This window comes from Bombus flavifrons, chromosome 8 (assembly GCF_040668555.2).
Source record: "Bombus flavifrons isolate JBK064 chromosome 8, iyBomFlav1_principal, whole genome shotgun sequence".
Taxonomy (NCBI): Eukaryota; Metazoa; Arthropoda; class Insecta; order Hymenoptera; family Apidae; genus Bombus; species Bombus flavifrons.
Window position 1 is genome coordinate 6,557,795 of NC_138449.1, and position 27,150 is coordinate 6,584,944.

At 38.7% G+C, this 27,150-nt stretch overlaps 1 protein-coding gene across 1 annotated transcript in view; it reads right to left on the minus strand.

Moving 5' to 3' along the window:
• PlexA (plexin A) overlaps positions 1 to 26,495 on the minus strand; it is a 423,502-nt gene extending 397,007 nt beyond the window's left edge. Inside the window, exon 1 of the mRNA XM_069117972.1 lies at positions 25,828 to 26,495. The gene's annotated coding sequence lies outside the window, so the exon portion shown is untranslated. The remainder of the gene's footprint in view (positions 1 to 25,827) is intronic.
• Positions 26,496 to 27,150: the final 655 nt, after the last annotated feature.

Genomic DNA, 27,150 nt, shown 5'->3' on the forward strand with positions numbered 1-27,150 from the left:
CTATGAGTCAAATGGGGAAAAATCAACAACGGAAACAATCGGAGACATTTCAAGGTCGGGTCGATGTCTTTAACGTTTCGTACCCTTTGATAAGGCAGCTACTTTTAACGGCCTGAATAGTCTCGTTGTAGCAGGTCTTTCAACATCACAAGTACATAATGAAATCATGTCGAGAGTACATGTTGACTGGTTAGAGGTCGAAACTTTGAGTCTCTGCGACGAAGAACGATCACCGGAGCTGTGCTTAAAAGATCGTTCGCTAGATTTCTAATTTTTTAAACATCCTTGACGTCATCGTCGACTTCCATACTCGACCTTCTTTTATCCTCGCGAGCCTCGTTCTTCTTCAAACCAACCTACTTTTTCCGAGAACACGTGTACCCGTTTATAAATTTAAACAATACAATCTGCACGTAAGAACGCTAGGTACGTGCTGGCGAATAATACGCATTGTGACAAATCGAAATTAACCTGTTTTATTACCATAGCTAGCATGACAGCGATTCAAGTAGCTTTTCAGAGGAGTAACGGTCGCAAGAATTAAATACAATAGATCTCGTAGCATCTTTCTAATCGCTGGTTGAAACACCGTTACTCGTGATAATTTTCCATCGCGTAATATCCTCTTTTCTAATCTCAATGTAAAGAGAAACAAAGATTAAAAAATAAATTCACTGCTAATGCTAGATCTTTTCTTTCTACGAGTGAATTTTACAAGACAGTTTCCTTCAGATTCGATCTACATTTACTCGCACTTTGTTTTACTCGAAAAATTTACTCGTACACACGTAGCAATTAATTTAACGCACTAACCTTGAAATATTTACGATGATCCCCACTGATAATCTCTCTTCCATACATTTCGAATGAATTTTACAATTCCAATTACGTAGCTTGATCTGATCTATACCGAGAAATATATTCGTTTGCAAGTTAAAATACACGTATTATCGATCAATTTGAAATGTTAAACATAACTGTATAATTCACCGATTTATAACGAACCACAGATTTTCCAATTTTAAACCAAATTTGCATACAATCGGCATTTTCTTTGCTTTTTAAATTAAAGATAAAGGAGGACGACGATTTATACAACGCGTGTTAATACGTCACACGTTAAATCGATATTGACTCGTCAAAGACGAACCAACGTAATTATAATATCTATATAATAAATGTATCAAACGATCTTGCGATTTAATAGCAAAAAATTACTTCACGAGATTAATCATCCCATATTAGCGAGCCACGGTGAAAAAGGAACAAGATTTAATGTAATATCGTCGTTCGAAACGACCCATCGCCCCATCCTCGACCAGATAGACTTATCCTCTCGCAACTTGTCGACTTTCCGAGTCATCAAGATGCGACAGTCCTCTTTTCCCGTAATCTTTTTCCATTGCAACCAATGTAATTTAACGGCGCGTCGTAGGCCCCGTTCCACGGATAAAGAGGTAAATATCTCGGCACTAGGTGCCTGTTAACCGATTTTATGACATTCACCATTCATTATGCTAATGGTCCCGGACTTAGATAATGAAGAGCCACTACAAATATAGTAGCTTGCAGAGAGGCATAAGGGACAACGTAGCCGGCTTAAAAACAGTCTTACGACTTTCGCGTGCGAACTATCGCGATATTTATGTGTCATTGTCCACTGTTTACGACACTCGGCCATCCTGTTGGCCAACGTACGATAAAATCGTACGAACATCGGGAACTGATCCTCCGACTGATCACGACGAGCACGCGTTTAACGAATCGAACGTTTCATTCCAACTAATCGGCCAACAGTCTTTATTGAATTATTTGCTTATAGTTTAGATGGTCAATTATTAGCTTTCGTTAATCTTATTGTTTGAAACCATACGAGAGATGCGCAGAAGAGAGGAGTAATGTTCGAACGGAGAAGATCTGGTATTAGCAGCTGAATCTGTTTTTATATTCATGAGTCAGCTTAATGTATCCTCGCTGTTATTATCTTCACGAGTAACGCGCTACGAACGATCGATTTCCTTTATCTTATGTTTAATTCACGACTATGGATATTCCTACAAGCTGGTTCTGCCATGCACGTTTTGCCTTACTTTTAACCCTTTGATACCTACCCCAGTGACGACTGCGTGTTACTCATAGAACAATATAGTTCTGTGATTCTTACGAATAAATATAATTTTATCTTGTATATGTATGTACAATAGTATATTTATATAGGGTGGTTGGTAACTGGTGGTACCAGCGGAAAGGGGGTGATTCTACGCGAAAAAAGAAGTCGAAAATATAGAATAAAAATTTTTCGTTTGAGGCTTTGTTTTCGAGAAAATCGACTTTGAATTTTCGCTCGGTACGCGTGCACTTTATCATGTCTCGTTATAGCGGATCTCACTGTAGATTGTTGTCTCGATGGAAAAATTAAAAAAAAAGAATTAAAAAAAATTTTTATTCTATATTTTCGACTTCTTTCTTCGCGTAGAATCACCCCCTTTCCGCTTGTAACACCAGTTACCAACCACCCTGTATATAAAATATAAGTGTACACAGGAGAATTATTATGTACGAACGGTGAACATTTATGCAAATTTATATCTTTATGAGCGCTGGCAACACAGAGAAACCAATATGGAGGTTCGTATCGAATCTATTACGTATCATAACAAGTATATTATACTTCAGATATTTTATAAATTTTCAACAATTATGCTCAAAAACTGCCTCAAATCCAATGACCTTAACCTTGAGATATGTCGCAGAGGGAAAAATCCTGAGTAACATGCACTTTGTCCGAAGTATAGGACGATCGTGGTTGAAAAGTTAGGTTAGGTTAGATCTTTTAGGCTCTGTTTCCAACTACCCAACCTAACCTAACCATACCTTGCCAGTATTAGAATCGCAGTCCGACGCAAACGCGTATGCAATTTCATTTTTATTCTAACAAGTAGCATTTTCGTTTTGCCGTAACTTTCGAATTACGTTCGTCCCACGTTTCGGACAAAGTTAAAGTTGAGGCGCCCTCTTGCGCATAATTACCAAATGTTTTTGTATTACGTGCGTTCAGCGGATTTGTAAGATTTCAAATTTCCCATGAACGCACTAACATCGGCAATCTAATTACGCGTTTCATGAAATTCAGGGTTTTAAAAGACTCTCCATGGTGTAGCAGCTCGAAAAAAATCAGTGTACCGCTCCAGATCTAATTTGCGAAAAGAAAAAAGGAAAAAAGAGAGAAGTCGCCGAGAAGCTTTAAACGCAACAATACGCGACCCTCGCTAGATCCACGGATCTCTGGTAACGATCGCCTGGTAAATCCATCGCAAGCTGTCCCAACAAGGTTGCTATGGTTGTTTTCACGCGGGTCGAACTGGTATTGTCGCAGAATCCGGGCCTTTTTTGCGGGGATGGAAGCGGTTGTCCCGCACGATCGGTCCGCATGAATGAGGTGCACGTAACCAGCGTGTACGTCGGAGGGGAACGAAGAGAGGAGAGAGATACACGGGGAGTGGCGTGTGTACATGTGTCATTTGCAAGCTGCCGCCACGTGCTGCGCGCCGCTTTCCTCGAAAAATAAACAAAACGAGGCGACGCGACGTCCGGCTCGGCTCGGCGCGGCGCGGCGCAGCGTCACGGATTGACGCGCGTTTACATCGCTCGAGTTGCCTCACGTTAGGCCGGGGAACGCGAGTTCCCAGACCCGCACAGCCGAGAAAAAGCTGGAAACACGCGTCCAACCCCTGCCATCGTCCACGTGCGCGCACGTGAAAACGAGATTTGCTCGCATTGCACGGCGACAACGTGTAAAACCGGCTCGACACGACGACGCGTATGCCCGGATTAAGAAGCTTCCATGCGAGCTTTCGTTGCGATAAATTAGAAAAAAAAACAAGAAAGAAAGGAACTTTAGAATACTGAAGCTCCGCTGTGGCGAAGTATCGGTGCAATTTTAATATTTAACATTATTTAATATTAAAGAAAAAACATTTTGATTTAAGTACAGCAGAACTTCCCTTAGCCGAATTAACAGGAAGACAAATTTGGTCGGATAATGGACTTTTAATAGAACAGTCACTTTTTTGACATGATATTTCATTTATTTGAATATAGATTAAGATTAATTGATGGATTCTTTAAATATTTGTGGATCACATATCGTTTTAGCTGTTAAGTCACATCATTTCTTCGACATAAGTAATTGTATAGAATTACGTTCTTTTTGTACTTCTAATTATCGAAGCTCTTTTTCGAATGCCACGAACGCTTCGTCATGAGGAGACACCTCTGCTTTTTATTCGTATAAATTGTCATTATTATCATTTTTATTGCTACGAAACCATTTCGTTGCACTAGGTTTACTTAAAGTTTTTCTACTGTAGCCAGAATCTGTGGAATCTATGTGATTTCCATAATTTTCGGTACCACGTTTTTGGTTTTTAATGTCTGCGATTGTGGATCCTCTGACATCATGTACTTCGTTAATTCCGTTACGCTTACACCACTTTCGAGTTTTATTAATTATATCGTGCTTTATTTCGACAGTTAGAAAGTTATTAGTTTCATACTAAATCATTCAAATCAGAATTCACTCGATCGAATAAAAGAAAGAATACATTATTATTATTATAATACATTATTATTAAGAAAATATTATTATGTTATAATATCATGTTCGGGCGAAAATATAAAACGTTAGAATATTATGTTATTCGGATAAGAGCGGCTCTACTGTACTTAATTCTTTATTAAAATCATAAAAAAAATACTTTCGTTTCTTCTATTGGTTCAAAATGATACTTAAAGTGATAAACTACAGAACGTACCCGGTCAAAGTCATCCAAAACCATCAGAAATAATAGAGGGTCTTTCAGGCAATAATATAAAAGATATGGAAGAACCGGAGAAAGCAATGAGCTCATAATTCGCTAAAAAAAGAAAAGTGGAATGGAGGTGGTGAGAAAATTGCGAGGGCGTTCATGGAGAATTTACGGGGTTGGATTGCCATTTAATTGGCCAGTTTGAGTTGAGAACGCTTTAAATTCGATTTCTTCATGAATCAGCTGTAACATAAATTTTGGCTAGTACCGAGGAGCGATTTTTCGTGACATTCGATTTTATAACAAGTTTGACGTAGGAATTTTCGTACGTGGCATAAAGAACAAAAGACAGCACTTAAGTGGCAAACGTCAAATTTTCTAGGAGCGAAAAAACAAATCTTAAAATTATTCTCGAAATTTGATTTCTTTTGATTTTTGTAAGATCTTAAGCGTACAAAAAATAATCCAAATGCATCGGGAAAGTTTCTATGTTATGAGCTGATACAGTGAAAATTCATAGGAAAACGAATTGTATTTGTAGAAAAGCCGCGCCACCTCTTACTCGTAGAGGAAACTGAATGTGCAATTCATTGAAATTTGCAAACACTGTAAGTGTCGATCCTGTTTGTCGCTAGATAACTTGTATAGAAGGCAAAAAACATATTTTTCAAGGCGATGAATCTTTTAATTTTTATTACAAAAATATATTTTATGATGATCCGAGTGAGAATCGTTATACAATTCGTGACGTTTGATATCTATGTGTTCGAGTACTTAATGGCATTTATATCGCTTTATACAGAGGCAATGTTACATGTATTACAATATTACATGTAATTATTTACAAACAGAAACTGCTCTTAAATTGTACGCTACAGTACATTCCCACTGGCATGTAGAACACTGTACGATAAAAAGACAACATTTTTTATATTTTTACACTTACGGTGTTGTCTACGAGTAATCTTCAATTATATAAAATTAACAATTTTCCATATTTTTTTAACGAAATACGGACGAACTTCTTACGTAATCTAACGGAATAAATAAACCGGAACTAAATGTCTCAGACGGTATTACATCAACGTAAAGGATCTAGCTATCATGTAATCCAATTTGTTCTTACGATCATCTAACGTTATATCTTTCCTTTAATGTAATATTTTTTACACATAATAGTTCCCGCGGTCGGCTTTTTAATCGGGTTAATATATTTAATCAAAACATACGCCCCGAATAATCACCGGTTTTCTCACCTTTATATTCACGGGTCTCATCGTTACTTTAATTAACCGTCGTAAACAGTTACGTAAATTACTGTAATCCCGCTTTAATTCGAAGGAATGTCACGGCCACTTTGTATCCTGATTTTTCGGACTTGAATCTCGCCCGACCAGTTCTCAGGCAGTCGATTAAATTTTACAAACGAAGCCGGGTCAATTTAATTGTAAACCCTGCCGTGTGGTAATAAAGAAAGACAAGCGGTCGGATATATTATCGCGTGGATGAAGACGACAGAGGTAACATATGTCGACAAACGTGAATTGGGATTAAGAAACGAAGTAAGACAGGCTTACTGTTCGCTACGTGGTGAAATGGAAAAAAGAAAGAGTAGAAAGGTCGCGGGACCCGAAATCTCGTTGACAAAAGCGACGAGTCGTAAAAACCAACCGAGAGGATTTTACGACGATATAACACGTCTAACGATCCGATTCGTGACGCTCGCCGCTTGCAACTTTCCTGCAACTAATCGCGATTTTAATATAGTTAATCGCTTGATCTGCTTGGACACGCTTCTAAATCTGACGTTGACGACCGAAAAAGACAGCTGACGCATGCTTTTTCACTTTTTCTCTCTTAATACATTGTGTTAACACGAAAACATACTAAAGATACTACATTATTTTTATTGATATTACTGTTAATATCGTGAACATCGAGAAAGCTACACTAACGTGACAGGAGTGTTAACTACTGGGCCACCATATTCTGCATTTACATTACCTTCTTCTCGGATTTTTCTACAAATACAAATCATATTGTTACTGACATATAAAAAAAATTAATTTTATCGTATTGTAATATCTTACGATGCATTATACGTAATACTAGCACCAAAAGATAAAATCGTATATTGTAATTTTTTGTATATTGTATATCGTATATTCTTGTATTTTGTACATGGTATATTATATTTTGTACATTGTAACTTGTAATTTTTTAATTGCATTATTGATAATACATGTAAATATTTTTTAATTCTTTTGTGACAAACTGATATGTATACGTATCTCCGAATGCAGAAATTTCCTTTACGAGGATTTCTACACCGTGAAATATGTAGAAATATATGTATCCACACCATATGTATATGTCTATATTATCAGCCCTGAGCGACAAATATACGCAGATTCACCATATTATATAACAGCTACTCTACGGTCGGCAAGTTTTACGATATGCTTGTTTAAAGATATTTCTAAAAAAAGGTTCGACGAAAGGTATCTCGCAATGTCAAAACTATCTTAAAACGTCTCAATAATACTCAGCTATACGTAACACAAAATACAAAAAAAAACAGAAAAGTGGATCTATCTTACTTCCCCCATCTAGTCGTTAAATACAATTACCGTTTAATTAATTAATTACTCATCCAAACACCATATTACGTACGTCCAAAATTGAACGTAAAAGGGTTCACTGTTTCTCTCGTAACACCCTGTATATCCCATTAGCTGGCAAGACGAATTGCGAGTCGAAAAATAAACGCGAACGCACTACTTCCGTACAGAGCATTACAAAGAGAGAAAATATGAGAAAGAAGCGAAGATATTTAACAAAGTTGCATATAATTACTGCCCCGGTAGAGGTTTGCTGGTCGGTGATCGAAATCGGCCATTACAGGTGGAAGGTTATTACCGGGGGCGAGTTACCCGTGGCATAGGCGTTTCCCAAGAAACTGGCCGCGATAAATGTAGTGCGTTAATCTTTTGCTCAAAGAAACGAAGGACGGAACGAGGTCGAGTGCGCGTTTCGAGCTCGGTCGGAAGTGCGCTCATGAGAGACGGCGTGGTTGCCTCTTTAACGTCGAGGAGGAGACTCGCACGAGGGATGCGAAGAACAAGAAGAAGGCCGTAACACGAAGATCGTGGAAACGGAGCGCACGATGTCATCAGGAGACAGCCTAAGGGTAGCGAATTTTTCAGAAAACAGTCAAGAAAGCGTATGGCGGGTGGGGGTGAAAAGAGAGAACGAGAGAGGCGAGTCGTTTTAGATGAGAGAATTCCGGGTTCTCTCCCTCGCGACCACAAATGAAATCCAAACAGATCAAAAGGTCCGCAGACACGGGCAAATGATACGAACAACTTGGAAACTGCAGTAGAACATTGTAACTGGAAACTCGGTAAGAGGGCAATTTTGTTCATTCTCTTTCGTCACACTATAAAGATCTCTGAGAAATTAAAACGTATGTATAGTGGCTCACGAAGGTATTCGAACATTTGTAGAAACCTTTGTAAATGTACTATATGAAATTTTGAAAGTTCATCGATGCTACAACGAAACTCGACTCGATTCGATCGTGATCACGATCTATTCGTGAAAAATTGAGGATCGTCTTTTTTTTACGAGAGGACAATTTCAAAGTGTAATCCAATAATATCAAAACTTGTTTGGAATTAAACTATTGGATAAACGGACATTGCAATAAATTCGAAGATAAAGAAAAACGATATCTTTAACCATCTTGAAGTGCTAAATTCCACAAACTTTCAATTTTATGTTGATTATTCATAATAACCACTAACAAGGCTCGCGTAGTTTTATTGCAAATCTTTCTGACATTGCGCATATCTGATTTATAGGAAATTTCTCTTTTGTAATATCACTGACAATCGATAATACGATAGAATTATTTTTTAATTAAGTAATACCGATCAATCAAATTGAAACTTCGAAAAGAAGATATTTCATATGTGCTAATACTATAAGTAATACTATATAACTATAATACTAATCCTTGTACAAAGTCTCTGTAAGTCTTTCTCGTTTGTTGATCCTCTGTTACCCGAAAAATTCGATAAGACAGAACCTCCATAACTCGGAGATTTTAGCTGTTCCCTTGAGGTTCGCAGTTCGACTGTATAAGTAACTCGGCCGTGGAAGTTCGAAGTAAAATCTATGACGAAATATACACGAGATTCACCTCGGCTACGTCGCCTCCATTTTAGAGGGCAACATTTCAACGCGAACTCGTATCTCATCTCAGCTCTCGCGGTAGATCACCGTTCCGCAAGATTTCCTATCCGTTGTAAAAGCGTAGGCAAACTCGAATAAATGTCTCTTTTTCGCTGCTACTTTCTTCTTCTCTCTTTACTTACTTTTTCCAATTTCTACGAAGATAAATATCGTTGTTAAAAGCGAGTCACTCGAGAGGAAACACACGTGTACAGAATGAATTTTTCTTTCTTACTGTGAATTATGCTATGTGGGCACCTGTGGTACAGTCAGACCGCAAGGACGTTTCGTTTCAGCGAATCAAATGCAACGCGGTTAATTATAGAAACGTGCTTGAGCGTAGATCGTAAGCGTGCGTGAAATTAATCACGATCATTTTCTTCTTCTCTGCTATCGTGTGTTTTGATCGATATGAAGAATAACGTAGGCTTGACCTTCGCATAATTTTCTTTTCTTCTTCTTTTTTTTTCTCATTTGGAATACGGTAGAATTCGCGAACAAAGAGATGTTTGACATTTCTTGTCGCCGTTCGCCTGAATTTTCCAAGTGGCAAGTTATGTAATTTCTTTTTACACAATTTTACTTCGCATAGCACAAGCAGTTGTAATTCGAAAAATCCATTTGTACAACTTTACTTGTTAGCATGTATGTACAATATATCGTATATAGTACATAGTAAGACTTTAACTAGCTCACCTAATTAGAAGATAACTGAACAATCGTATTATGCAATGATATAATCGTGCAATATAATATAATTGAAGAATTTTAACAAGGTCGGAGTAATAGAAGAAAAGAGACAAACACGCGAACTATCACGTCCTCGTTGCGATGAATTACACGAATCGATCTAAACGGTTCGTGATCTCGTGCACCGTTAACTTTCAACTTTCCGTTCCGAAAAACCTTGCGGTGAAACGAGGAAGAAAGTGGAAACGGGAAATAGCTGGATCATAAAAAATTAGATCTGGATAGTTTATCAGAACGAATAAAATTCTCTGTCTTTGTTCGTTATATGTAACAAATATCTCTTTAAATTTATTATACAAGGTGGGGCGATAATCGTAGAATTAATCGTGCAGGATTCTACAGTGCAGTGAAAAAAGTAAGAAACAAACTTGGCAATTTTTCATTTGATATTTCTTTTTCGAGAAAATGGACTTTAAAGATTTGACAAGTATATTTAATTTAGCTCATTTCGAATGGAATAAGAGTAAATAGTCGACGGGGGTTTAAACTACCTTTGAAAATAAGTGAAAAACGTAGAATAACATTTTCTCATGAGATGCTCCATTTTCGAGAGAAACGAATTTGAAAATGTATCATGCGCGTGTACAAGACCACTTCGTAATTAAACTCGGTTAAACTTCATTTTCTTGAAAACGTGGCCTTAAACTGGGAAATTTTATTTTACGCGTTTTACTTATTTTCATGTGTAAGAGCCTCCTGTGGATCATTTATTCATACTTGCCCAGTATTCAGCCGGTATTCGAGGTATACTTGACAAATTTTCAAACTCCACTTTCTCAGCAACGAAGCGTCGCGTGAAAACATGTCCTTCTACGTCTTCCACTTATTTTTTCACGTAAAATCAGCCACTGCCCGGTTGTACTATCTTATTACCTCACCCTGTATGTACCAAATTCCTCTCCAGCAAGTATCCACTCGAAAGGAACACCTTGTGTACACCTAACCGCGCAAAAAGACACCTCAAATAAAAGAAACCAATGACTCGGGTTACACCCCTCAATTTCTCACACGCGTTACCCACGAAACAAGACTGTACGCTAATTTCAGCAGGTAAACGTGCCAACCTTAGCTTAGTTCCTCACCATAGTGCATGGCTACAAGTCGTTACAGAGCAAAGGTGAGTTGTTGGTTCGCGAGATAAAGCCAGAGTGCAAAGGGGTTAAATGCCGCGCGCCTCATAGATGTAATTTCGTTAAAAGAACAATGATTTCCTTGGCCGTGTGCAGTCGACATTATCGAGAAGGCCCGATCGGTGATGAACGTCGACCAGACGGGCCAGGATCGGCCGTCTTAAGGTCAATTCCCGAGATAATAAATCAGTACGCGCGTTAAGACGATAAATCACAAGGTACCGAGAGGCCGCTCATTCTTCGCCCGCTCCGTCCTCAGATCCTTCGCCTCGTTCCTACAATCTAACCGCGATTAGGTTGAAACTTTCCACGGAAGATGTATACGACGACCGCCGGATACATAATCCACTTGAACAGCCTGCTCCGGATAGAAGCAAGACGGCGAAGGGAAACTTTTTCAACCGTTTCTCGGTATAGTTTCCTTTCGGAGCTCGATACACGCTTTTCCGTTTTGCGACCGGAAACCAGAACACCCGAACGAGTCTTGCTAAGGAAATACTCGCGGAGAATACGACGAAACTTGCGCCGAGCGAAGGCAAGAGGAAGTTAGAAGCTACGATTCGCGAGTTGTCGTGTCTGTACGTTTGCGTTTTCTTGCGTGGGCTAAAGCTTGTAATTTCGAATTGATATTGCGACTATTAGGTTGTGGGTGTTTATGGATGATTACGTGGTTGTAGTAATGACACAGGAAAATATACAAAGTAGTTCAAAGTTCTTTAAATTCGAAAGCTACGTTGCACAAAGAAATTTGGGAGAGAATATATTTGTGTCTACGATGTATCTAAAGATACGACTATTTTAATAGAATATTCTATGTCTTGCCACGATTTTATTCTAATTTCAATCGAAATATTCACAACTATTCTTATCGAAACAATACATCGCCACCTCAAGAATATCTAAATTCAGTAATAGATATAACATAAGAGTTAACATCATTAACCACCAAAGCCAACCAGTTACTCAATTACTTCACACGTCGGATCAGATCCGCAGGCTAAAAAGATATTACCCTTTAGATTTAAGTACTAGATTCAACTAGAATCAAACACACGATAAACACTTATTAAACACGACATATTAGCACGTCAGAAAAATTTACTTATAATTCTCAATGAGAATTGATTGTGAAATTCATCCAAATAAAAAAAACTATTCTTATAATGAAATTCGTTTTATACGTTTTTGCTGTTACTATCTTTCTCTGTAGTTGGGCAAAACTCTAGATTATCCATACATTAACATTGTTCTGACCATAAATTATATTGCACGATTATATTTTCATACAAGATTGTAAAGTATCGACGTATATGTGAGTTTTAATTCTTTAATACAAAGTTTGTTGAAAGTCTAAGTTAGAAAGTTAACCATGTTGAACCAATGCGCCATCACTTACACACAGCATTAGACTAATAATTTACGCTAGGCGTTATACGAAATCCACGAGGTCGTAAATTCGCTCATATCCAATTTTGTAACAGTTACGAATTTCAGTAATATAATCAATCAGTATGTAATAATAAACTGTGCTGGCGCCTAGATAGGCACGACCTATATTATCTCTCCTATCGTATATCAGATGTGCATACTCACAATTAGCTCGATAGAAAGCATTCCACGTGACTAGGTTGTGTTTTTATTTGACAATCTAAGAAAAAACAGGTCAGTGCTTCCTACCAAACGGTCAGCTATCGCGACTTTTAAAAATTCTTGCGTCACACAGATTGGAAATAGCGAGCAATAAGAAAAACAGTTTTATTAAATCATGTAAATTCGCAGCAATTTTTCGTGTTGTTATGCGACGATTTGCTTCCATCAATGTCTTTATTATTTGATCTTCATCAGCCTCGACTGACCTTCCAAAACGCGATGCATCTTTGAGATCTCTATCCACACATGGCACATAATTTTCCTTTTCCTTCCTTGCACTGCGTTTCTATTAGGTTGTCCGAAAAGTGTCTTTCTTCTACGGACACGTCTTTTACAACGATGCATCTTTATACAAACATGAAACCTAATCTATCAAACATTGTGATCTTTATCTTGATAGAACAAAATAGATCATATGTAATTCGATAAAATAATATAAAACGAAGAATGTTGTGCATCTATTATTTCCTTATAAAACGAAAGACACTTTTCGGACGACCTAATACCTTACTAGAATAATACCTTACGATAAAAGTATGACAAAAATGCACGCTTTGCTTTTCCACTTATAACAATTATTTTTTTCTAAACAGAGCTTAAAATGTCAACCGTTAAAATGTGCGATATAACAATCTTATAAATTGGAATAAAGTTAGCTCTTAAAATATGACATCTAAATAAAAAAAAAAGAAAAGAAACAAAGCAATTTATTTTAAGAACGATCCAATGGAATAATCTACCTGACTGTAGTCGCTCTGAAATATCCTGTATATCGTATATTACGAACATTGGAAGATTCTAAGTTCGAGCAAGTTAGTTACATCGGATCAAGCAGAAGAGCGTGGCAAGCAAAGCGTGCTCGAGTATTTCACAATCGAACGAGCACGGGGCCAAACGGGCTCGACTCTCGGTGTATCGGCATCTCGAGCAGGAAAAGAATGCTCATTAAATCCAATTACCACAAGTTTCGTCGTTAGACGGCTCGAAAGATGCGCGCAGATAGGAAAGGAAGGGAAGCTGGAAGCCGACGATTTCCACGCTTCGATGGATCCGTTGTATTTTGTCTTAATCGCGGTGCACCCGCTCTCTCCTCTCGTGAGGAGGAAAATTAAGGGGTGGAAGCAAAATGGAACGATCCACGGAAAAAGACAGATCCGTGGAATCGATGAGACGCGATCGCTGTAGATAAGACCGTTTTCCATCGGAGCTACGATGGAATGGTTACGGTGAATTTGCAAGACGACGAGCGCCAATCGATGTTCCTTAAGAACAACAAGCGTAGAACAAGAACAAGAATCGTACGTATTAGAACACTTAGGAAAAGTTCAGAAAATCGGGGATCGGGTTATTGAGAAATTGTTTAAAACCTTTAAAAATTATTATCTTATTCGAAATGTTGGATTGGAAAGAATCTGTATAATTGATATTAAAATAATAATCTCATCGATTTGGTATGATAAAGCTCATCGGTTTTTTCTCCACATTTGTTCGATTTTGATACTCGTATTACCACTGTATTTGTTGTTATTCGATTCTACGGTTGAAAAGCTCGTCCTGCGGAGGACGACACATTTGTACAATTTATTGTAACTGTGATATTACTGTAATTCTTGCAAATGTATGTAGCGGCATATGCGTTTTAGGACGTTTCGATACGAAGATGCCTCACATAGATGTTTTGCCACAGAGGATTAATACAGTACGACGCACATAATGCAATAAACAAACTCTAGACAGAGCAATTTCGCTGCTACGTGCAACCTATAACCGGCGACAAGTTCAAACCTTTCGGTACCCCCCCCCCCCAACCAGTATAAATAGACGACCAAGTTCTCCAGTCAGTCAGTCGCACGAATTATTATTAGTATCGAGTCAGTCAGTCAGTCAGTCAGTCAGTCGTGCGAATGAATATTAGTATCAGTACCGCAGTATCGCGCAATCTTATAACGAGTATTATCAAGCGAGTAACGCTTACGATTAACTTTAAATTCTACATTTTAAAATATCTGTAAATATAGTTAATTAAATTAATTCGTCTCGTTATTGAATTACCCACCAACACGTTACACCGTCCACCTCATATACGCATTGGATAATAACCTTGCACGAGTAGAAAATTCCAATATATCGTTCCCTTGGTAATTTGGATTAATTTCGTACGAATACGGCAGCTGTTCCGATACTTGTGAACAAGAATGTACATTCTTTGATTCTGTTAAAGATATGATAGAGTAACTGCTGTTACAAAAATTATTGTCAATCGTATCGAGCCTTTTAGTGAACAAAGCGAGGAACAGATGGAACGAACGAGAATTCTCGCGATGTCTGGACGAAAAGCAGACGATCCGAGGAGTCAAGAAATCAAGGCGGAATAAGGAGAGGAAAACGAAACGAGAAAGAGTAAAAAAAAAGAGAAAGAAGTACAACAGGGGAGGAGATCCCTTTCCTTACCTCCTCCTTTCAGACACGAGAGAAGATGGTGAAGTTTGGAAAGCCCGAGGCAAGGAAGACCGTAGAAAAGGAGAATTCCTATGGAAGGGGCAACGAGAAGTTTCAGGAGAGCTACAGGCGGCCAGAGAAGGCCCCGGGAGGACGACGAGGCGGCGAAAAAGCGAGAGAGACAGGGAGACAGACGCTGACAATGAGAAAACGAGCCACGGCGACTGGACCGAAGAAAGCAAGCTGTTGAAAAAAAGGAGAAAACGTAAGAAGGGAAAGCATCGGAAAGAGACAGGTAGATGGGAAGAGTGGGCGTAGAAGAATACCGACGGCCATCGAAGAGAACATAAGAAGACCCAAACTCTCTGTTATTCGACGAGCATTGGTGAATTTAGAGTATACTACTGGGAATAGTACTATTTTGTATCGTTAGTTTTCTTCTTCTCTTCGGTAAAATATACTCTAATAACTGTTATTAGATATTAAGGATCGATGTTAGGGGTGAAATTTTTATTTTAGAATTCATCTAAAAGTGCGTTTAAAGTTCTCAAGGAGAACATAAGAAAGCTAATGCTCTGTTATTCAGCGAATATTGAAAAAAAGATATGCTGCTGGAAAATTATTATTTCGTAGCGTTTATTTATTTCTTCTCTAAGGTAACAAATTTTGTAATCAAAAATATTGTACGTTAATCGGTAAAAGAAATCAACGTTCAGTAGCCGATTTTTAATAGAACGTTCGTATAAGCCCTCGGTATAATATTTAATAGATGGAACAAATTGCTATTTAGATTGCTTTTGTCGGGTTACATTCGTAAAAAATATGAAATTGCATAAACATTCGCAGTCCAGTTGTGACTGTCATTCTATTAACCTTTACACTGCGACATTCGACTGTAATAGAACTTTAATGCATATCCATTCGCTGTGGGATTTTTATTTAATTTAGGTATATCGTTGAAATCTATTTTCTTTCGCTGTAAGCTCCAAAAATGATACTGCGCGTGCTGTACGAGGAAGATCGAATACTAAAGGATTTTCCTCTTCTTATAAAATTGATGCTTCTCAAAAATAATTGAAGAAGGTAATTGCACAGCGTAATTTACAAAAATCGGACTTTTTATATGTTGCAACATAATTAAACCTTCAACTGAGATGTTCTATTCTAAAAAAGATAAACTTAGAGATTAATAAAAAAAAAATTAGCGGAAGATTTCTAAAAACTTTAAAACACAAAATCGCGGAAATACGATAACTAGCCTGTGTGTCCGCTAATGCAAACGGATTAGCGTGTTACCTAATGGCGTGCGACTCGTTTCTCAACCTTTTCGGTACGGTATGCTCCGAGACACGCCTTTCTTGTCTCTCGTGCCGGCGTTTGCATGAAATTCCGTCACATGTTAAACGATTCACCTCTTGCATTATAGAGCCACGGTAAGCAAAGCAAAAGAGCTCGTGATTCGCAGATTTTATGCGCATTACACTACCACGCTGTGCTTGAAAATTGAATATGTTTCTCTTCTCCATTCACAACGAGCTAACTGCCACGACGTCGTTCAAACTAAGAAAGCAAAATTCTAATTTTAAAACCAGATATCTCGGAGTACACTTACACAGGAAACTTTAATATGGAAACGTTGGTCCGCATAAAAAAATAGAGCTATTAAACGAAAGACATAGAAAACTTTGGTGGCTAATTGACAAAAAATCGTAGCTAACAATCTTAGAAGAAACTTCTCATACATAAAACTACTCTGAAATCGATGTAGACGTACATCTGCCAATTACGAGGTAGAGCCTCAAACTCCAACGTAAAGTCAGTAAAGAGATGACAAAACAAAAAGTCGAGAGCCATTTTGAAAGTAGACTGGTACTTGCGGAACGAAAAAATAAACAAAGGAACCGATATATCCACGGTGAAAGAAGAAATCTTCAGACACAGCCGAGTTATATCAATAACGGCTGAAGAATCACCTCAACAACCTGGCCAGAAAATCGCTGAACATCACAGAAGAACGCGGATAGCTTTCTAGCTCCTCTTATTTTTGCATAGTCTGAATAAAAGAAAGACATAGAAAACTTTGGTGGCTGATTGATTGGAAGAACTCTTTACTTTTACCGTACAAATTTAACGGCATAAGCTAAATACGATATCATAATGATACACCATTGGATCTACTCCCATTCGTGTCAATTTAATTCATCACGGTCTGTGCTGAGTATCGTTGTACGATAGATCACAAAAAAAAATATAAAGAACAAAAAAGAAGATTTCGAGAAATTATTCGAAAAGTCTGGAGAGAGCCTGGAGGAATATTTCGCACGTAATCGAACGGAGCGGACTTTGGTCGTTTCACGAGCATAAATCATGCCGGAGTATCAAGACCTTTAACGTGTGCAGAAACAGCGAATGTCGAGCTATTGCATATTCAAGGAGCGGGCGTTGAGTGAAATCTGGCCGAACCAGCCACGATTACGTATATCCGATGCACGATCAAGACGTGCCATTGTTTCGTCATTACGTAGCCACGGAACAGCCTAGATAAGCTTCAACCTCCGTCATAGTTGACGATTCTGCGGCTGGTCAAGCCGGAATGTATCCCAACCATGCCCGCCACTCTATCCTCCACGCATTGAACCACCATTTCTGACGTTTCAACGTTCTACGTTCTACATTCGCTGGATTTTTCTTCTCGGAGCACGCGGTGACGAACAAAAGTGCTAGCACGCGCCAGCTTATTTTACAAATTTCTATATGGATTCGTAATGCTATTTTTGTTTTGTCATCTCTGTACTGACTTTAGGTTGGAGTTTGAGCCTCTACCTCGTAATTGGCAGATGTACGTCTACATCGGTTTCAAAGTAGTTTTATGTATAAGAAGTTTGTTCTAAGATTGTTAGCTACGATTTTTTGTCAATCAGCCACCATAGTTTTTTATGTCTTTCGTTTATTCAGACTATGCAAAAATATAAGAGGAGCTAGAAGAAGCTACCTACGGAGGAACGATCAATTTTAACGTAAACGTGTAGATTAAGCTAAAAATGAGGAAACGGATGAAGGATGAACTCTCCGCTATTATGTTAGGCTTTAGATAAATTAGGACAAAATTTGAAACACTTGCAATGAGAACAAAAATTCTTTCCGACGAAATTCAAGAGTGAGATTTTTCTTGGATCGTCGATGATCGAGTTTAACATCCATAGACCTGTTAGGTTGTCGAAAAGTGTCTTCCTTTTACAGACACGTCTATTACAACGACGCATCTTTATACAAACATGAAACCTAATCTGTCGAACGTTGTAATCTTTGTCTTGATAGAAGAAAATGGATCATACGTAATTCGATAAAACAATATAAAACGAAAAATGTTGTGCACCCATTATTTCCTTATGAAACGAAAGAAACTTTTCGGACGACCTAATACTTTTTCTGAAAATACGAGATACGTTTTAAGGTGAGTAATATATATATATACTGTATAATATATATTACTATATATGTAATACTATATAGATATTATCCACACAAATATTAGAGTTTCCTCAGAAAATCAATAACACTGTTAATATTTCAAGTTGGCCAACATCATTGCACAAAATCGACAATCTTGTATTGACAAGACACATTGATCCTTTAAGTTGAGAACTTTTAGTTAAAATATGGACAATATATATAGATAGATTGAGAGTACTCTTGCGCTACGTAAAAATTCAGTATACGTATGCATAGACTTAAATAGTAAACTAAATTATTGCGAATCGCTTATGAGCCAACAATACCACTGTGAAATTAAATGTCGCCACTGATAACCTACGGAATAAATAAATAAGTAGTACAGTAATAAATAAATAGTAAAACGGTAAGAACGATACAGTATAGAGAGAAAATTATGGCTCCACTACTTTCCAAAGCAACACGAGTACCACAGTGGTCGAAAAATAACGAAAGAAAGCTGAAACTTCGCATTAAGATCGTCTCATACGCCTCGCGTGTGTGAACGAAAATAAAGCAGGCAAAACAGCAGTCAATGGAACGTGGAATAGTTGCCGGTACAATGATGTTTTGGAAAGATCGTGCAAAACGAAGGCAGCTGGAAAAAGAGAAGGGCCGAGGTAGCCGAAAAGGACACGGACGAAAGAGAACGAAGACGTATAGTTGAAAGATGAATTCCGATGCAAAAAAGAAGAGAAAAAGAAAGATTCGAGGAAGAAGAATCGAGGGACTGACAGGGGGATCTGGTGTTGGTCCACCGGCGAAGGAAGAAAAAAAAACCGGTAGAAACAGGAGTACCGAACAGTCGAACAGGTTGAGGTCAGGTCGCGAGGTATACCTTAGGTCCGGTCTCCTTTGGAATTCGCCGAACACGCAGAGGATATTAAAACCAGTCGAGTAATTTCCTCTGGAACTCGTCCGCTGTCTAATTAAACTTTTCCATTTCGATCCATAAAGAACAGAAAGGCAAAAAAATGTGGCTGGCATATTGATATCGATATACAGTTCCTGGACGTTGAATTCGGAATATACGAAGGCTAGGAGAAGAACACGGTAAGTGACAATTTTCATCTTTTGTGAGAGAGCAATTCTAAAATTCAGTACGTTCTTGTATGGAGGAAAAAGTATGGTGTTGGAATTGAACAGATATAGTTCCATTTTCTTCGTAATTCCAGACGAAATTGCTTGGCATAATACTAAAATACTTCGTAGAAATCTAAATCGTTTGTCCTAAATGCTTTTTAAGTGGTTTTATAATGATAACATTCGATATTTTATTGTAGAATGCATATCACTGTGACAGCAAGTCACTGTTTTATCCGGAGCATTTAAATAATTGCTACATGAATATATTATTATGTATTACCTATGTATATACTTGAATCTATATATTTTAGATGGAACGAATAACGACAGAGATAGCTGAAAGAAAGCGATAAAACTCCAGGTTTCTCCTATCTCTTCTAATATAAAATGTCCTATTAGCATCGAAACTTGGGACCACCTAACTCGACGATACATAGGATATTGTAAGACCAATCTGTAAGAGGCGTTCCTTGCACGGTTATCGGTAGAAATGAAAATCCTTTCTCACGTTGATAACACGAATCGCCTGAGAAGAGAGAAAGAATCCCCAGGAAACGACGAACGCTTGTCTCATTATCGACGAAACTCGGATATACATATACATTAAAGCGAACTTCAAAGTCGTGACGAGAAGAAAGATACGCTGACAGAGGCGGAATTAAACGCGAGATTCGTAGAAAGCGATAGAAAGAGAGGAAAACCAGGGGGAGGAGTGGATTAGTTTTGTAATAAGGAGGAAATGATGTTCGTTGAAATGCGAAAAGGACGGGCACACGTTGTTGCGGGGTAAAAAACGAACGACGTGAACGAGAAGGAAGAGGTGGGTATAGCGAGATGGATGCATTCGAAAGGACTGGCCCGGAGAGAAAGGGACCGCCAGGAGAAGAGGATCGTAGAGGTGAGGCCCCCTTCTGGCCGAGATAACTGAGGACACTCCGAGAAGGCTCCGTGGGACTGGCGGTGCTGCGAGTTTCTTCCTTCTCTTCTCTCTCACGGATACGAAACCGAGAATCTAGGACTCGTGTATACGCGGTATGTATATATGTATATTATATATGTATGTACGTATAACTGGCTATAGAGGAGAGGCACGTCGTGCACGAGGCATACTCTTCTCGATTCTTCCTCGTGCCCCACGTTTTCTATAAGGGCGCCGTGCCCAGTTGCATCACCGTGGTACAAGCTAGGCGGTACAGGTCGTTTCATCTGTACTTTAAACGAGACGCCTTGTTCTCCCTAACGATTTGTGTACTTTCATCGGTCCACGTTATGTTTATGTTCTACACGCTCTCTGTAATAGCTCATTGTTCGTACGTGCAATGATACCGAGGATGGATATCGCCCAAACGTGGGAAGAAGAGGATGATGGTAAATCTCTCCTTAGAAATGTACTGGTTTAACGTTTAGAAGATATAGGATTTAGAAAATATCTTCTTTCTGGATGTATTCTATTCGATGATACGATAGGATGGAATTTAGTAGATGGCATTGGTCTATCAAATTTAAACTTCCGGGAACGTTGCATAGTGGCTCGTGAAAATATTTGAACATTTATGTTTCTGGAATTTTATTAACACCGTAATGAGATGTATAGTGAAACTGCAACTTATGTATTTAATGTATCAAATAAACAGCGATCGAATGAATTAAGGACTTTCAAATGAATTCAAATTAATCGGAACGAGGTTTTAATGAAGACGAGTATAGAGATACGAAAGGATATTTCAAATCAAGTGGATAAATAACATGCGATAAAGAGGTTTCAAGTTGCTTGAATCGAAATCACTTGAAATCAGGTAACATGAGTAATCTGAACGAGTTGCAGTACGAATGCATGTCGAGCATGAGAGAGAATGATGTTTACAAATATTTGAAGAATTCCGTTTTTCCGATAGTTATTATGTAAGGCAACGTTGTTCGGAGAGGATCTTCTCGTCAAACAAAACTATGAGAATGGTAACAGACCCCCGCGAAGCTCCAGAGAAACAATTTACGAGTGGAACCCTCTGAACAAATACATCGAGTAATCCGACGAGCCCTCCTGTTATTTCAGGTACCCTCTGACCCCAAATGACCCTGTCCATATTTTTTTTTTCTCCGATCGATCCGATTAACACGGACGGTATTTGAAAAGGATTTTCGCGAATAACGTTTAACACGCGAGAACCAACAAATCCTTTCTTCTTGCTCGATCAAAGTATCGTAACGTGCATTTTTATATTAATTCGATACGAACGATCCGATTAATTAAAGGAATAAAATCAATAAAAAGATTCGATTCATTCTCCAAATATTGCTTACTCTCTATTCAAATTTCTCCTCTTTTCAATTACAAAGTAAACTAGAAAGAAACGATTAAGAAGCGAGCTAAATTCCTAAAAATATTTCTTCCTTCGTTTTTATTTAAATTTCTTCCCTCTTTAATGCCAAAGTAAAATACTCGTAGAAAGAAACGACGCGACGGTCAGGCGATTAAGAAGCCAAGCCTCATCCACGGCGAAACGTGGCCTGCTTTCGTTAACGACGCGCGCAACACCGTTCCTTTTCGATGCAACTGCGAAAAGAAAGAAAGTAAAAAAGGACGAGGATGCCTACGCGCGCGCCGACCTCGTTCCTCCGCTATCCTTCCTCATATTCTCCAGTGAAATTGCCCAGGGTTGCCGACGGAAGGCCCAACTATAGACTTTTTGAGGTTAACCGCATCGCCAGTACAGCTTTTAATGGTCAAAGCCACGAAAGCTGCTCGTATTTTAAGCCCGCTCATCGTGATCCCAAGCGAAATTCTTTCATCGTCGATTAACTTCAAAACGGAATACCGGGTAACCGCTAACGAACCCGTATAATTATGAATTTCTTTTGGATTCTGCACGAAAAAAGGAAAAGGAAGAAAGAAAAAAAAATATGCCACCACCGACCAGCGTTTCCTGAAACGATTGTAACAAAACCATCCACCACCCCCAAGGGGTTAATGGTGTGGTCCAACGACCCAGGTTACGTTTCGACGAAACGACATCCGTCACTGCGTCTGTGCCTGTTTTATTTTTTTTTTTTTTTTTAACCAATGTCTGTCTCTATTCGCGAGAAACACGGCCGGAAAAACGGTCCTATTCGAGTATTGATCAGAAGTCGACTGGTACTCCAGCGTTGTATCAACGGTAATTGAATTTCAGCGTTGCACGCTGTCAATCAATTATATTTGAAAGGGAAAAAAATCGGAGGCAGAGTGGGAGGGAATGTAAAATAAAAAAGAGAGAGACTGCAGGCAATCGCTAAATATGTATATAATCTGACGAACGTGGTCGCGCAAATAGCGCGTACTATTTGACGTCAATCATTTTGAAAGTAATTGCACCGTTAACAAAAATGAATTCGCCTGGCTGCCATATTCGTTTCACCAGTGAATTTTGTTTCCTCTTATTGAAAAAAAAGAAGAAAGAAAAGAACGCAGGGAAAAGGAGACTATAATGGGAGGAGGCGGTGAAAAGTGATTGGATTTTTATTCAATCGGCTATAAAGAGCTTCCGCGTAAAAAACGTCTGTCCGTTCGACAGAATAATCGAATCGAATCAACGTTAAACGTTATGTATCACGTATAAATAGAGCGGGCCTCGTACCTATAAAACAAGCCAGAAACTTCCGATTCTTATAGCGTGTCGTGGTTAACGCGAGAAGAAACGAAGTATAGCAGCTCACAAAAGTATCTGATCGTCTATAGAAACTTTTTATACTATGTGTCTTGTATAGAAAACACTTCGAAATTTCACTACAATTAGAACAAGACGACACTATCATGATTGATATTTGTGAAATTTAAAACGAATTTGTACGCGTAAATAAAAGTTACAAAATCTTACAATGAATGAGCTTATGGAATTATTTGTTTCCTGAGAATGTACATAAGTGCACTTATGTAATAAAGTCAAGAAATTAATGAAAAGCGGAGCTTGGTTTTTTGAGAAGCTCGTATAATAAACGCACATAAGCGCACTACACACGTAAAGATTTTCCGCGATAAATATTCAAATAGCTTCTCCAGCCACTGTATGTAAGAAATGGAAAATTTTAGAATGGTTTTATTGCTGTAAGACGCAGCGTATTTCCGAGAAGCGGGAATTGCTCGGAATCAGGTAACCGAAATCAAGTAACTAGCTTCGTGGGCGCGAGCTAATTCAAGATTCCCCCAAAGACGCGCCGAACGCATTAAATTAACCGCGTAATTCTCGCAAAGCATACGAACGTTGAAAATGATCACCTTAAGTAATGATACGTGTTCAGACGCTATAAAATCGTTGTACTCGTGTTAAACTATGTATGACTAAGCGTAACGTAGAATTCCCTGTAACGAAGATACGTTACTACGCGCAGGATATTAGGTGCTCGTAATTACAAGAAAATATTAGGAGAGTGCAAAGGTCTGCCGGTTCTTGCATTATCTATTAATAACACTGTTTTTTCAACCCGGTGGATATTTAGTCTTACATCCCTCTTACTTTGTTACATTCTACGTTTAATGGAAAGATACTTCGCGGAAATATTACTACTAAGCCAAACAAAAGGAAATCGACGAAGACGCAGTGATTTATTTATTTCGTTTTCGTCGACGAATGAAATGAACAATATGTAAACACAGAAAATAGACGATGATACTAAAAACAATTTTGTTTTGATTACATAAAAATGGCAAGTACCTAGTATTTTTATAATTCGGAATTATAAAATTCATAATATTTAATGGACAAAACAAATATTTTTCTCTATTTCTCTTCTCCAATTCTTTGCTTATACTCATAAAGACGTAACGCAAATATCCATAGTGCAGTTACTATCTACCTACAATTCTGTTATTATCGATTCCAACATTGAAACAGAAAAGAAAACCAGAGACTGGAACAAACAAAGGATCAAGAGAATAAAGACGCGTTTTCGACGAGTTCAGAAACGATCCAGGGTGTAATTAGCAAGGTCAACAACCTTCCAACTCCTTGTTCGCGACTTGGAGACAGAGAGATCGAGGGTAAGTCACGGATACGTGCAACGTGGTATGCAACACGATGAAATTGGAGCCAGTGGTGTTTCGGTGGCGAATCAATGTCGTATTTTTCTCTTTTCCGGGCAGGAACAAAATCCGCCAGCCGGAGGACCGTCGACCAGAACACGACGCGGAGTGCGGATGAACGAAAACAAAGAGAACAGGGGAGGTATAGACAAAACACTTAAAGAAGAACTATTCTCTGCTCGAGCCTGTTTGTTTCTTACTCCACGCGGACAAGAGAGCTGGCCAGGAAGTGAACGCGGCCTGTTACTAAGCGTACAATGAATCCCGACGCGACATTGTACGTTATCATAATGTTCGGCCGACCTCACAGGACAAAAACCCTCTCCTCCCGCCCCTTACCAATCCCAGAATTCATTTCTTTCGCGGACTCTCAATGCCACGTTTCGTTTCGTTTCGTTTCGTTTCGTTTTGCAAATATAAATGATTTGCATTCGAAGAATGAGAGATAAAGCCTGGTGAAACGCAGAGAAAAAGGATATAACGACGAAGGTCGAGGTATACAGTATACAGTATCGTTCAAAAGTATCTGAACACTTGTATATTTCTGACAATATGTATTTTAATTAGGAAATTAAATATCGTATAAATGGAGTTGCGATGATCTTATTATTTATAACCATCATAGGTTAAATTGATTTTTGGAAATTTATATGCAATAATAAAAAAAGAACTGGCGTTCTTAATCGTCAAACTTTATATATTTTATATTCAGATTCTTTGATTTCTGAATTATAAATCATACGACTATACTTTCGAAGTTCTCTTTCATATTAAAAATTTGCTTATTTTTAGTAATAACGTCTGTTCCGGCTATACTATCTACTGTTTCCTTTGCCTGTCTTATGTTACTTTATTGAAAGACACAGAAATTGAGATGTAGCAGTTGTATCAGTAATATTACCTAAATAATTGTGTCGACGCAACATGTGCGCATATATATATGAGATAAAATACGTACATAGCAATCGTTCTTTAATAGCTAACTTGAATTTATATTCTATTGATTTAGAAAAAAAAGGTGGAAAGTGCTACTTCTACTAAATTATTAATGTTTAAATAACTTAAATTTTAAAAATAAATAATTTGTACAAATCGATAGAAGTGTCCGGATATGTAGTTATGAACGATAGTGTACGCAGAATTTGCGCGAAGGAAAAAGAATTCATGGAATGTGACTCACCTAAACGGCAACGTTGTAACGCCAACGAGAAATTGACTTAACGACGATGAAGTCACAGTTTCGGACGACAGACAGGGGGTAGGGGGGGCAAAATCAGTCTCACACGCCCCCCCAATGTCACTCTGGACCCCCCGTCCTCGATGCTACTCCTTTGCAACGTGCTCCGTTTAGAGCACACACTCTCTCTTGCCACGCACTACCCGACCACTCACAGTCGTCACCAATTTTCTATCCTCTTCCTTTCTAATCCTTTATCCTCTCCGTGATCTTCTTCTCTTTTATTCGCTCTCCTATTCTCCTTCTTCTCACTCGTTCTTTTTCTTCCACACCCTTCTTCCTTTCTTTTGCAAAGGCTTTACCACTTCCTCCGTCGCTGTTCTCCCGACGGTTTAATCGATAGACACTCGCGGGAGTCTGTTAATCGGTTACACCGAGAGCGAGCACTGGTCATCAGGGGTCGAAGAAACGCGCGACAAAGAACGATAACATCGTTCGTGTTCCTCTCGCTATTGAAATACGTTTCCCCCACTCTCGATCGTAGATCACCGGTTGTCACTCTATTTTTTTTTCTTTATCCACCACCGAACGCGACGAACGTAAATATATGTACGCGAGCCCTCGAACGACGTCGTGTATTCCTCTTTCCACACGTTCTATCAGTCCTATCTATCCCTATCTACGTATCTAACTATCTATCCATCTAGCTATCTTGTTCCCTCTCTCTTACGTACACGGTACTTTCAGACGCGCAGAATCATCGTGCGCGCCTGTTCGATTCCTCCTATATACTTCCGATATGCGTTTTCCACGGGTTTAGGGTTTACATACGCGGCCAGCAAAGTGATTCGGACGTTGTCTGTTGTGACACCACCATCGATTTCTTCCTCTTTCGGCCGGTACGAAGTGGAAAACTGGTCCGTGTCAATGGGAGAGGTGTCTGTCTGCTCGGTTCCAGCAACGAAGACGTGGCCTATCGTTGTACGTACCTAAAAACCATTTGCGATCGATCAGAGGCTTCCATGCGATATGACGGACGATCGACGAGTCATAAACCGAATCGAAGGAAGCGAGTGCGAGAGAGAAAGATCGCCTAATGTGCCACGAAAACTATGTACCGGGGAGCCAGTATGGCGCCGTCCTTCGTTTATCTCTTTCTCTAACCCCTTTCACTCTTTCACGCACACACGCATACATTCGCCCCTTCTCTTTCATCGCTTTCCATCTCACTTTTCTGCTACGTTCGTAAGTGCCCGTCCGTCCCTCTCTCTATACCCCGATCTTCTTCATTCGCCTCTTTTCACTATACACGTATATTCCTTCCCT